General features: G+C 40.4%; 1 protein-coding gene across 6 annotated transcripts in view; it reads right to left on the bottom strand.

Annotated features, from left to right (window-relative positions):
- The window catches only part of NOD1 (nucleotide binding oligomerization domain containing 1), a 90837-nt gene that overhangs the window by 67338 nt on the left and 9569 nt on the right, over nucleotides 1-13930 (bottom strand). The gene's annotated exons all lie outside the window — the stretch shown is intronic.

Raw genomic sequence — 13930 nt, forward strand, 5'->3', positions numbered from 1 at the left:
ATGGCCGCTGAGCCTGCGCATCCACAGCATGTGCTCCACGGCAGGAGAGGCCACAACAGTGAGAGGCCTGTGTACCACACACACAAAAAAAGGCAATAAATACATATCTATCAATAATTATCTCAAATGTCAATTGACTAAATGCTCCAATCAAAAGACACAGAGTGGCAGATTGGATAATATCATAAGAGCCTAAAATATGCTGCCTACAAGAGACGCACTTTAGGGCAAAGGACACACGTAGATTGAAAGTGAGGGGGTGGAAAAAGATATATCATGATAAGGTGGGGATCACAATACTCATATGAGACTAAACAGACTTTAAACAAAGGCTATAAAGAAAGATAAAGAAGGACACTATATAATGATAAAAGGATCAATACAAGAAGAGGATTTTACACTTGTCAACATATATGCACCTAATATAGGAGTACCCAGTTGCATAAAACAAATACTAACAGCCATAATGGGAGAAATTGACAGGAATACAATAATAGTAGGAGACTTTAACACCCCACTCACATCAATGGACAGGTCTTCCGGACAGAGAAGCAATAAGGCAACAGAGATCCTAAATGATACAATAGAACAGTTAGACTTAATTGATATTTTCAGGACATTACCTCCAAAAAAACCAGAATACACATTCTTTTCAAGTGCACATGGAACATTCTCTAGGGCTGACCACATACTAGGGCTCGAAACAAGCCACAACAAATTTAAGAGTATAGAAATTATCTCAAGCATCTTTTCTGACCACAATGGCATGAAACTAGAAATTAACCACAGAAAAAGAAATGAGAAAAAATAAATGATTACATGGAGACTAAACAACATGGCACTAAACAACCAATGGGTCAACAATGAAATCAAAGAGGAAATTTAAAAATACCTTGAGACAAATGACAATGAAAATACAACCATACAAAAATCTATGGAGGGGCTTCCCTGGTGGCACATTGGTTGAGAATCTGCCTGCTGATGCTAGGGGACACGGGTTCAAGCCCTGGTCTGGGAAGATCCCACATGCCGCGGAGCAACTAGACCCATGAGCCACAACTACTGAGCCTGCGCGTCTGGAGCCTGTGCTCCGCAACGAGAGGGGCCACGATAGTGAGAGGCCCGTGCACAGCGATGAAGAGTGGTGTCCGCTTGCCACAACTGGAGAAAGCCCTCGCACAGAGATGAAGACCCAACACAGCCAAAAATAAATAAATAAATAAATAAATAAAAATGAATATCTGCAAAAAAAAAAAATCTATGGAATGCCGCAAAAGCAGTTCTTAGAGGGAATTTCATACTGATACAGGCCTTTCTCAAAAAACAAGAAAAATCTAAAATAAACAACCTAAGCTACCACTTGAAAGAATTAAAAAAACAAGAGCAAACAAAACCTAAAGTCAGCAGAAGGAAGCAAATAATAAAGATCAGAGAGGAAATAAAATAGAGATAAAAAAACAATAAAACCAAGAGCTGGTTCTTTGAAAGGATAAACAAGATTGACAAACCTCTGGCCAGGCTCACCAAGAAGAAAAGATAGAGAACCCAAATAAACAAAATAAGAAAAAGAGACATAACAACTGATACCAAAGAAATCCAAAAAACCATAAGGGAATACTATGAACAGTTATATGCCAACAAATTCAACAACCCAGAAGCAATAAACAAATTTCTAGAAACATACAGCCCACCAAAATTTAATCAAGAAGAAACAGATAATTTGAAGAGACCAATCACTAGAAATAAACATAATCTGTAATTTTAAACCCCCTACAAACAAAAGTCCAGGACCAAATGGCTTCACAGGTGAATTCTAGCAAACATACAAAGAAGAACTTATACCAATCCTTCTCAAACTCTTCCAAAAAACTGAAGAGGAGGGAACACTCCCAAGGATATTCTATGAAGCCACCATCACCCTGGGATACCAAAACCAGACAAAGATACCAGCAAAACAGAAAATTTACAGGTCAATATCTTTGAAGAATATAGATGCAAAAATTCTCAACAAAATATTAGCAAACCGAATCCAACCACACATAAAAAAGATCAAATACCATGACCAAGTGGGATTCATCCCAAGTTCACAAGGATGGTTCAACATACGCAAATCAATCAATATGATACACCACATAAACAAAAGAAAAGGCAAAAACCACATGCTCATCTCAACAGATGCAGAAAAAGCATTTAACAACATCCACTCAGGATAAAAACTCTAACCAAAGTAGGTATAAAGGGAACATATCTCAAGATAGTAAAAGCTATTCATGACAAATCCACAGCCAGTATAAATGGTGAAAAGCTGAAAGCCTTCCCACCAAAATCTGGAAGAAGACAAGGATGCCCACTGTCACCTCTTCTATTCAACATAGTATTGGAAGTTCTAGCTACATCAATCATACAGGAAAAAGAAAGAAAAGGTATCCAGATTGGAAGGGAAGAGGTAAAACTGTCATTATATGTAGATGATATGATACCATATATACAAAACCCTAAAGACTCCACACAAAAACTACTAGGACTGATAAACAAATTCAGCAAGGTAGCAGGATACAAGATTAACATATGGAAATCGGTTGCATTTCTTTACACCAATAATGAAATATCAGAAAGAGAATGTAAAAAAGCAGTATCTTTTAAAATTGCAACTCCAGGGGCTTCCCTGGTGGTGCAGTGGTTGAGAGTCTGCCTGCCGATGCAGGGGACATGGGTTCATGCCCCCGTCTGGGAGGATCCCACATGCCACGGAGCGGCTGGGCCTGTGAGCCATGGCTGCTGAGCCTGTGCGTCCGGAGCCTGTGCCCCGCAACTGGAGAGGCCACAACAGTGAGAGGCCCACGGTACCGCAAAAAAAAAAAAAAAAAAAAAAAGAAACTCCAAAAATAAATTATTTAGGAATAAACCTCACCAAGGAGGAAGACATATGCTGCGAACTATAAAACATTAATAAAGGAAATTCAAGATGATTCAAAGAAATGAAAAAGATATTCCATGCTCTTGGATTGGAAGAATATTGTTAAAATGGCCATACTACCCAAAGCAATCTACAGATTTAATGCAGTCCATATCAAATTACCCATGACATTTTTCACAGAACTAGAACAAATAATCCTAAAATTAATATGGAACCATAAAAGACCCAGAATTCCCAAAGCAATCCTGAAGCAAAAGAACAAAGCAGAAGGCATAACCACCCCAGACTTCAGACAATACTACAAAGCTACAGTAACCAAAAAAAGCACAGTATTGGCACAAAGACAGACATATGGATCAACGGAGCAGAATAGAGTCCAAAAATAAACCCAAACACCTATGGTCAATTAACCTTCAGCATTAACCTTCGACAAAGGAGGCAAGAATATACAATGGGAAAAAGCTGGTCTCTTCAGCAAGGGGTGTTGGAAAAGTTGGACAGCCGCACGTAAATCAACGAATTTAGAACACAACTTCTCTCCATACACAAAAATAAACTCAAAATGGCTTAAAGACTTAAACATAAGACATGACACCATAAAACTCCTAGCAGAAAACATAGGCAAAACATTCTCTGACATAGATCGTACCAATGTTTTCTCAGGTCAGTGTCCCATGGCAATAGAAATAAAAACAAAAATAAACAAATGGGACCTAATCAAACTTACAAGCTTTTGCACAGCAAAGGAAACCATAAACAAAATGAAAAGACAGGGCTTCCCTGGTGGCACAGTGGTTGAGAATCCGCCTGCTAATGCAGGGGACATGGGTTTTGAGCCCTGGTCTGGGAAGATCCCACATGCCGCAGAGCAACTATGCCCATGCACCACAACTACTGAGCCTGCACTCTAGAGCCCATGAGCCACAACTACTGAGCCCACATGCCTAGAGCCCATGCTCCGCAACAAGATAAGCCACCTCAATGAGAAGCCCACGCACCACAGTGAAGAGTAGCCCCCGCTCGCCACAATTGGAGAAAAGCCCACACGCAGCAACAAAGACCCAACGCAGCCAAAAATAAATAAATAAAATTAATTTACTAAAAAAAAAAAAAAGACAACCTACAGAATGGGAGAAAATATTTGCAAATGATGAGACAGACGAGAGCTTAGTTTCCAAAACATACAAACAGCTCATACAACAACAAAAACAAACAACCCAATTGAAAAATGGGCAGAAGACCTAAAGAGACATTTCTCCAAAGAAGAAATACAGATGACCAATAGGCACATGAAAAGATGCTCAACATCGCTAATTATTAGAGAAATGCAAATCGAAACCACAATGAGCTACCTCCCCACACTGGTCAGAATGGCCATCATCAAAAGTCTACTGCTGAAGAAGGTGTGGAGAAAAGGGAACCGTCCTACTCTGTTGGTGGGAATGTAAGTTGGTGCAGCCACTGTGGAAAACAGTATGGAGGTTCCTCAGAAAACTAAAAATAGAACTACCATATGATCCAGCAATCCCACTTCTGGACATATGTCCAGACAAAACTATAATTCAAAAAGATACATGCACCCCTATGTTCATAGCAGCACTATTCACAATAGCCAAGACAGGGAAACAACCTAAATGTCCACTGACAGATGAATGGATAAAGAAGATATGGTACATATATGCAATGGAATACTACTGAGCCAGAAAAAAGAATGAAATAATGCCATTTGCAGCAACATGGATGCAACTAGAGATTATCAAACTAAGTGAAGTGAGAAAAAGAAAGACAAATACCATCTGAATTCACTTATATGTGGAATCTAAAATATGACACAAATGAACCTATCTATGAAACAGAAACAGAATCAATGACATAGAGAACAGACTGGTAGTTGCCAAGTGGGGGGATAGGGATGGATTAGGAATTTGGGATTAGCAGATGTAAGCTTTTATATATAGAATGGATAAACAACAAGGTCCTACTATATAACACAGAGAACTATATTTGATATCCTATGATAAACCATAATGGAAAAGAATATTAAGAATGTATATATACGTATAACTGAATCATTTTGCTGTACAGCAGTAATTAACACAACATTGTAAATCACCTATACTTCAATTAAAAAAAAAATCAATGCCATTTTTCATGGAACTAGAACACGTAATTCTAAAATTTGTATGGAAAAACAAAAGATCTTGAATACCCAAAACAATCTTGAAAAAGAACAGAAGGAATCATGTTTCCTGACTTCAAACTATACAACAAAGCTACAGTAATCTAAAGAGTATGGTACTGGCACAAAAAGGCACATAGATCAATGGAACAGAATAGAGAGCCTAGAAATAAACCCACACACTTATGGTCAATTATTTTATGACACAGGAGGCAAGAATATACAATGGAGGGCCTCCCTGGTGGTGCAGTGGTTGAGAGTCCGCCTGCCGATGCAGGGGATACGGGTTCGTGCCCCGGTCCGGGAGGATCCCATATGCCACAGAGCGGCTGGGCCCGTGAGCCACGGCTGCTGAGCCTGCGCATCCAGAGCCTGTGCTCCGCAACGGGAGAGGCCACAACAGTGAGAGGCCCGCGTACCGCAAAAAAAAAAAAAAAAAAAAAAAGAATATACAATGGAGAAAAGACAGTCTCTTTAGTAAGTAGTGCTGGGAAAACTGGACAGCTACACATAAAAGAATAAAATTAGAACATTCTCTAACACCATATACAAATATAAACTCAAAATGGATTAAGGACCTAAATATAAGACCAGAAACCATAAAACTCCTAGGAGAAAACATAGATGGAATACTCTTTGACATAAATCACAGCAATATTTTTTTGGATCTGTCTCCTAAAGCAAAGGAAATAAAAGCATAAACAAACAAATGGGACATAATTAAACGTAAAAGCTTTTGCACAGCAAAAGAAACCATCAACAAAACAAAAAGACACCTTACTGAATTGGAGAAAACATTTACAAATGATATAACAGATGAGGTGTTAATATTCAAAATATATAAACAGCTTATACAACTCAACATCAAAAACCAAACAACCTAGAGCTCCCTGGCGTCCCCTGGTTAAGACCCCACACTTCCACTGCAGAAGGTACGGGTTTGATCCCTGGTCAGGGAACTAAGATCCCACAAGCCACACAGTGCAGCCAAAAAAAGAAAACAAAAACAAAATACTCCAAACAACCCATTTAAAAAATGAGCAGAAGACTTGAAAAGACATTTTTCCAATGAAGACATACAGATGGCCAACAGGCATGTGAAAAGATGCTCAACGTCATCAACCATCAGAGAAATGCAAATTAAAACCTCAAAGAGATATCACCTCACATGTGTCAGAATGTCTATCATCACAAAGAACACAAATAACAAATGTTGGCAAGGATGTGCTGAAACGGAACCCTTGTACACTGTTGGTGGGAGTGTAAACTGGTGCAACCACTATGAAAAACAGTATGGAAGTTTCTCAGAAAACTAAAAATAGAACTACCATATGACCCAGCAATTCCACTCCTGGGTATTTATTCAGGAAAAAAACCATGAAAACAATAATTCAAAAAGATACATGGGGCTTCCCTGGTGGCACAGTGGTTGAGAATCTGCCTGCCAATGCAGGGGACATGGGTTTGAGCCCTGGTGTGGGAAGATCCCACATGCCACGGAGCAACTAGGCCTGTGAGTCACAACTACTGAGCCTGCGCATCTGGAGCTTGTGCTCCGCAACAAGAGAGGCCACGACAGTGAGAGGCCCACGCACCGCGATGAAGAGTGGCCCCCGCTCGCCACAACTAGAGAAAGCCCACACACAGAAACGAAGACCCAACACAGCCAAAAATAAATAAATAAATAAAATTAAAAAAAAAAAGATACATGCACCCCAATGTGCATAGCAGCATTGTTTACAATTGGCAAGATATGAAGCAACGTAAGTATCCATCAACAGATGAATGGATAAAGAAGATGTGAGATACACACACACACACACACACACACACACACAATAGAATACTACTCAGCCATAAAAAAAAATGAAATTTTGCCATTTGCAGCAACACAGATGGACTTGCAGGGTATTGTGCCAAGTGAAATAAGTCAGACAGAGAAAGACAATGTATAATACAACTTATATGTGGAATCTAAAAACTAGAACAAATTAGTAAATTTAACAAAAAAGAAACAGACTCACAGATATAGAAAACAAACTATTGGTTATCAGCAGGGAGAGGAAAAGGAGAGGGGCAAGATAGGGGTAGGGGATTAAAAGGTACAAACTATTATGTATAAAATAAATAAGCTACAAGTATATATAGTGTAACACAGGGAATATAGTCAATATTTTATAATAATATAAATGGAATATAACCTTTAAAAATCATGAATCACTATGTTGTACACATGAAACATAACATTGCACATCAACTATACCTCAACTAAAAAAAAACAAGAACATTTAAACAGTAATGACACAAAAAGGTAGAAGGGAGTAAATGGAGTTAAAGTGTTCTAAGTTCAAAGCATTTTCTGGTAATAGGCAAAAGTATTACTTTATATTAGACAGTAATAATTCAAGGATCCAGGTCTTAATCTCTAAAATTGCTATTAATCAAAATAGCAAGAGAATACAAGACAATAGAAGGAGGTAATGTAATAATAAATATGCTTAACTCTAAAAGAAGGCAGGGAGAGGGGAAAAAAGAATGCAAAAGTGGTGAGACTAATAAAAACTAGACAACATATAAATCCAAATATGTTAGTAATTCAATTAAATATAAATGGACTAAATATACCAATTTTACAACATAGGCTGGCAGACTTGAGAAAAAACTATATGCTGCTTTAAAAGATACACCTTAATTAAACCCTGTCATTTTATTTAATTCATTCATTTACTCATTCCCCCAGGTGGGAAATGATATACTAGGTATAAACTAACCAAAAGAGAGCTGGTAGAGCTATGTTAAAATTAAAGTAGAATTTAAGGAAACAAATGTTAGTAGAGGTAAAGGAACATTTCATAATGATAAAATAATTACTTTTAAAGGTTGTTATAGAAACGTTAGTTTGTATGCACGTAGTAACTTATTTTCAAAACATATAAAGCAAAAATTGACAAACATAATAAGGAGGAATATACAAACCCACAATCAGTGAGGATTTTCAAACAGTGAGGGACTTTAATACATTCCTCAGAATAACTGAAAGAATAGACCAAAAAATGAAAGAATATGGAGGATATGAACAAAATGTCTAGACTGACATCTATAGAACACTGCAGCCAACAGCAACAGAATGCCCAGCATTTAGAGTGCATGTGGAGTGTCTGTAAAGTTGACCAATATACTGGGCCACAGAGCAAGTTCTTAACCATTTTAAAGAACTGAAATCACTCAGAAAATGTTCTCTGACCACAGTGGAATAAAGCTAGAAATAAAAAATAAAAAATCCTAGAAAAATCCCCAAACCATAGGTCAAAGAAGAAATAAAAGTGGAAATTAGAAAATATTTTGAATTACATAATAATGAAATTACAACATACAAAATTTGTGGGATACAATTTAAAAAGTCACAGAAATATATAGCCTTATATGTATATATTAGAAAAGGAAAACAAAAACTTAAGTCATATTATTTATATCGTGCGTTTCCACCTGCTCACTGTGGAAAATTTGGAAATGCAAAAAAAAAAAAGTTCAGAGAAACAAAACTCACCCATCACCCACTGTTAACATTTTGGAGTATTTTCCCTTTCTGCTTTTCTCTACGTTCAGTTATACCTATACTGATCTTTTTTGCATGTTTCGCATCACACTATATGTATGTGGTGTACCTCTACCATTATCTCATGTTTCTTTGTAACCGCCAAGGCCCTCTTTTGAGCTGCAGAAGCTGGTTTCTGACAGATGCTTTGCTTTCCCTGGTTTTTATTTTATAGAGAAAGAACCACCTGCCACTCTTTGCTGTTTTAAAGCCTCATTCCTGAGAAATTCCATGCACCAAACAGAGGATCAAAATTGATGCCAAATGGTAGCCCCTTTCTTGGCTTGGCCCTGCCTGCCTGAACTGCCAAGGCAAATCTGGACACCATGCTCTGCAGCCTCCACCAGCTGCCAGGCACACAACAGCATGCTATCCATCATGGACAGGCCTGAGGAAGGGCTTCATTGGGTAGGCAGGGGTCAGGATGCTGGGCAGACTCTGGGATCCACAGCTTCGGGCATCCTTCCCTGGAAACCCAGTATCAAGCCTGTGCTGCTCGGGGCCCCAGCAGAGCCCCGACAGTCATTGCTAAAACTGAGTGAGCACTTCTCTAGGGGCCCAGTGTTGACCTAACACTTTCCACTCACTGCAGGAGGCCGGATAACATAAGGATTCAAAGTGGTCTCTGGAGCCAGTGGGCTGAGTTCAGACGTGACTCCACTGCTCATCAGCAAGTCAGCTATCCTCTCTGTGTCTCAGTTTCCTCCAAGTCTCTGACAGTCCCTACCTCCAAGTGTTGCTGTAGGGTTGAGTCCATGGTCACAAAGTGCCTAGACCAGGGCTGGCATACAGTGAATACTCAGTAATTATCACCTTGCATAATCTTCTCTGTTCTCTGGCAGAGGTCATTGTTACCACCCATTTACGATGAGGAAACTGAGGCACACGGAGGGTAAGCAGCTCCCAACACCCACAGAGGTTACAACGCAGCTGGGCGGATGGACACAGAACAAGGGACTACAAGAGTGACTGAGAAATGACCACAGAAAGGCTGTCTGTAGCTCTCCCAAAGGCTTCCTTGGCCCCGCTAGAGCCCTCTGTAGTAAAAGGTGACAGAGAGAGGCGGCCAGAGCCTCTATCTCTTAGAGAGTTTGGATCCAAGACACCCAGAGAGATGCCGAGCCCTGCTAACACGCAGCACACAAGCTAAGGGCTAAAGACTGCCCACTGCTCAGCGTCATGGTCTCCACAGCCACCCAGGTGTGCCATCCCATCCCATGCATCATCAGAATAAACCCCAAAGAGAAATCACCTCAATGTTCCCTGAAGTTACTGGCAAACACGTCCATTCAGCAGCAGCTTTGCTCTGTGCAAAATCATCCAGCAGAGCCCAAGTGCAGAGATTGCAGAGGTCACCCTGCCCACAGTGTGGATATGAATGTTGACTCCCAGGTCGAGCAGACAATTTGGCCTCCATCCCAACTGAAGGGGGTGTGGAGGCTAGATGGAGAACAGAAACCTCAAGAAAATCATTTCCCAACATCCACACTGGCCTTGTGATTTCATTCTTTTCTTACACACCCAATTGTTGGGAGTCATCATTCACTCTTTTATATGTATACACACATATAAATATATTTCAAAATAAACGACACAGCTTTCTGCAAATTGGTATTGCAATACCAGCAGATAAGATTCCTAACAGATCTCAGCCTTGGTCCTTAAAACATTTAACAGTGTGGAAGATGCTAACGTAGAGTGACAACCCAGAGTTCCTTAAACAATGAGCTCCATGTACTCAGGCCATTCTACAAGTATTTCTGCCGCCGACTTTTTCTTCGTACAGGCTGGAAACAAATACAAACATAAGCAAAATCAAAGCTTCCCTTGCTGGTGTCCAGGTGCTATGGAATCTGGCTCAGGGTCATCAGCCTCTGATCCCTTCCTGACTGTTCCCTGCCCCAGCTCTGGTCTTTTCTGAAAATGTGTTCCCCATACATGATGCTGTTCTCTGGAACCTTGGAGGCCACAGGAAAAGGTTGATGATCCTATATATACAGAAAGGATTAGCTTCTGGGATATGACTTTACTGACCACAGGACAGTTTTCACAGACTTTCCTAACCCTTTCTTGACAAACAACACTGTGAGAAAAGCATGCTGCTCATCACATAGTTTGGATTCTCCTCCCAGGTACCAGGTAGGATTACATGTTACTGAAGTTTTCTGCTCTGACTCATGACATGTGAGCAGCAGTAGAACGAGTTACTCAGCATTGGTGCATCATTTGTCAGCGTGCGACTCTCCTTTTCCTCTGGCACTAGGACCAGCAACATTCTAGCTGGTAGCTGCTCCATCCACCTGGCCCACAGGTAATGACAGTAAGGAGAGCCCCTTGCTAACTTGTGATGAGCATAGAGTGTGAACAAGAAACAAACCTTTGTTGTTTGAGTTGCTGAGATTTTGGAATTATCTGTTACTGCAGCACAACCTAGCCTAGCCTGGCGGATACTATAACACTGGACAAGAAAAGCATTTAGCACATTAAGAAACTGAGACCCAGAGGGGTGAAATGAGCTGCAGAGGCCAGACAGCTGGTGGAAGGCAGAGCAGGAGGGCTGGAATGCTCGCCACAGCCCTCTCACTGCCTTCACACGACAGCAGTTTCTACAGGACAGAGACCCACAACATGAAAGGACTACTCACTGTAAAGATAAAGCCACTACAATCTTTTTTTTTCAGATACTGTAAAACCGACTTTAGAATTAAGAGTTAAGTTAAAATGAAGCCTCATTTCCTACCTACCTCAGACTTAGAAGTAATCTATACAAGAAAATGTTAATTTATTTAAAGGGGGAAAAAAAAGGCACAAGGGTAAGCCACACATTCTCATCATTTGTACTGAGGTGGCCAAGTCTGCTTGTTGTGGTCCCAGGTCCCCGTCACCTCACTCCACCCAGCTTCTTGTCCCATATCCGAACCTCAGCCCAGTCCACCACCACCACTTCTGTCAGAATCATCCAGTAGGAACCATACAAGCTAAAGAGACATGATCAACAAGGAAAAAGAATGTGGTGGAGCTCCATGTACCGATAGAAAGATCTTCAAGACATATTGTCATTTGAAAAATGCAAGTTTTGGAAAGAGTATAACAACACATGTAATTTGCCCATATTGTCTGCCCTACAGACACGCAAAACAGTATACATTTTCTACAAGTATACATCTATGAACATAGATGCAAAGAAAAATATCTGGAAGAAGACATACTTTATGAGAAGAGAGATTACTTCCAGACAGGGAAGGAAGGGCACCAGGACTGGTATAGTACTTTTATTCATAATGTTTTAATTTTTTATAAGAAGAATATATACTCAAAGTTACTTAAACTTTAAATAAGCCTTTTTATTCATCAGGGCATCTTAGGAAACCTTGAGGCAGCTCAATGCAACATTCTCAGCAGTCACCATCTGTTAGGGAACTTTGAGTTTCAGCTCACCCTCCTAGGAAAAAACGCTCAGTCCCCATTAAACTAAATGACAATCCATTAAAATCAAACAAACTCTGATGGAATGGTATGACTCTTTCTGTGCGCCTGTCAATAAATGGAACACTCCTCCTGATTGGGTGAAATATCATAATCAAGCTGATGGGTGTCTTCAATTTAGTAGGAGTCTGTCAACTCATGGTATTGCCACTAAACCTGGTTTGAAATAAGGAATATAAGGTGAAAAATCAAGCCTTACAAAAACAGAATGGAGCAAAAGAGTCAAAAGAACTGACTTTCAAGTAGATTTTTTTGAAACCTTAGGAGCTTAGGCAATACCACATTGAAAAAATGCTCCATAATTACCAAAGGTCTCTTCATTTCCTTTGTCTTGTATTTCCTTTCATGTAACGCAAGCTTCTGAACACTTCAAAATAATATGGGCTCAACTGCCTTCTGTGTAACATTCTGACCCTGAGTGATGTTTTCACTTTGATGGATGATGCCAAAGGTACCTCACCCTTTCCACCCAATATCTCCTCCCCAACTAAGTGGCTACTGTTACCAAGGAAACCATTTTAGATTCTCCCTTCCCTTCTGCCAAAACCACATCCTATGGCTAAAGTCTATCCAGCAAATACCATCTCTGGCAGAGCCACATCTGCCACGCACGATATGGACTTCTAAAACATACTGTCTACCGCAGTCCTAGACAACAGGAATTGATCATTGCTATTTACTTACTGAATTCAGATTTAAGATCATGTAAAATAAAGCCATCCCTCCCTGCCTACCTCAAATAGGTACCTGCCTGCCTCAGGGATGACATTCCTCAGACTGCAAAATGCCAACAAAAATAGGCTCTGCCAACCTGATCATAAACCCGTGTAACCTGAACACATACATCGTCGAACACATCTGGACGCTCCTCAAGGAAATGACTTCTCTCTGGAATAAGGTTCATTTTGGTGAAGAGGACTCACAGCCTCCTCAGCCCAGTCTTACAGTGAGGAAGACAATTATACCCTGTTTGCTGACATTGATCATGTGGACCGGAAGGCTCCACCCTACTTCAAGTTGCCCAACAGTGAGGTGGGTGGACCAACACCTCCCATCAGCAATTGAACAGGAAGCTAAGACCAAGCACATACTTATACAATATTGATAAAACTGCACAGAGATCACACACGAGGAGTCAACTCAAACAGGGTCCTACTTTCCCTGCTGCGTAAGCCACAAAACATCAGCTCAATTTTGCTTCCAGGCTTCAGAAACTAGACAAATCCAATTTGCCATTCTTTAATGGATCTTCATGGAACCCTGTCTCTCTCAGGTTTGGGGGTTTGGAAGGGGGGTGGTTATTCATTTTTCTTGTTTTGCTTTCAATTTCTTAACCTGGAAAACAAGCCCAGTCTGGTATGCCTCTGCCATACCAGAAAACTACTAACAGCCCCCTCTGGAAAAAATTTAGCAGACAGATGAGGCTACAGTCATTTGAAGCTTTTAAGTTCCATTAACATTCATTTACTTCAAGTATCTGAAAGCACATAATCCCTCAGAATTTCAAAGCAGATCGAAGAGGCAGTCTGTCCTCTCAATATCTCCTCTCTCTCCCTCTCTCCCTCCATCTCTCAATCTCCTTTTTTTCTCTTGCGAAAGCACCACATAGTTTGAACTCCAGATACAGACTCTGCCACCTTGCCTACTACAAGTGCAGGAATGCAGACAGAGGATGTGAGCACTCGGGGCGGGGGGGGCGGGGGGTGGAGGCTGATGGAATGCAGATATCCTTTCAGGCCTTCTGGGAACTCAA

Source organism: Mesoplodon bidens (assembly GCF_964165515.1).
Source record: "Mesoplodon bidens genome assembly, chromosome: 9".
Taxonomy (NCBI): Eukaryota; Metazoa; Chordata; class Mammalia; order Artiodactyla; family Ziphiidae; genus Mesoplodon; species Mesoplodon bidens.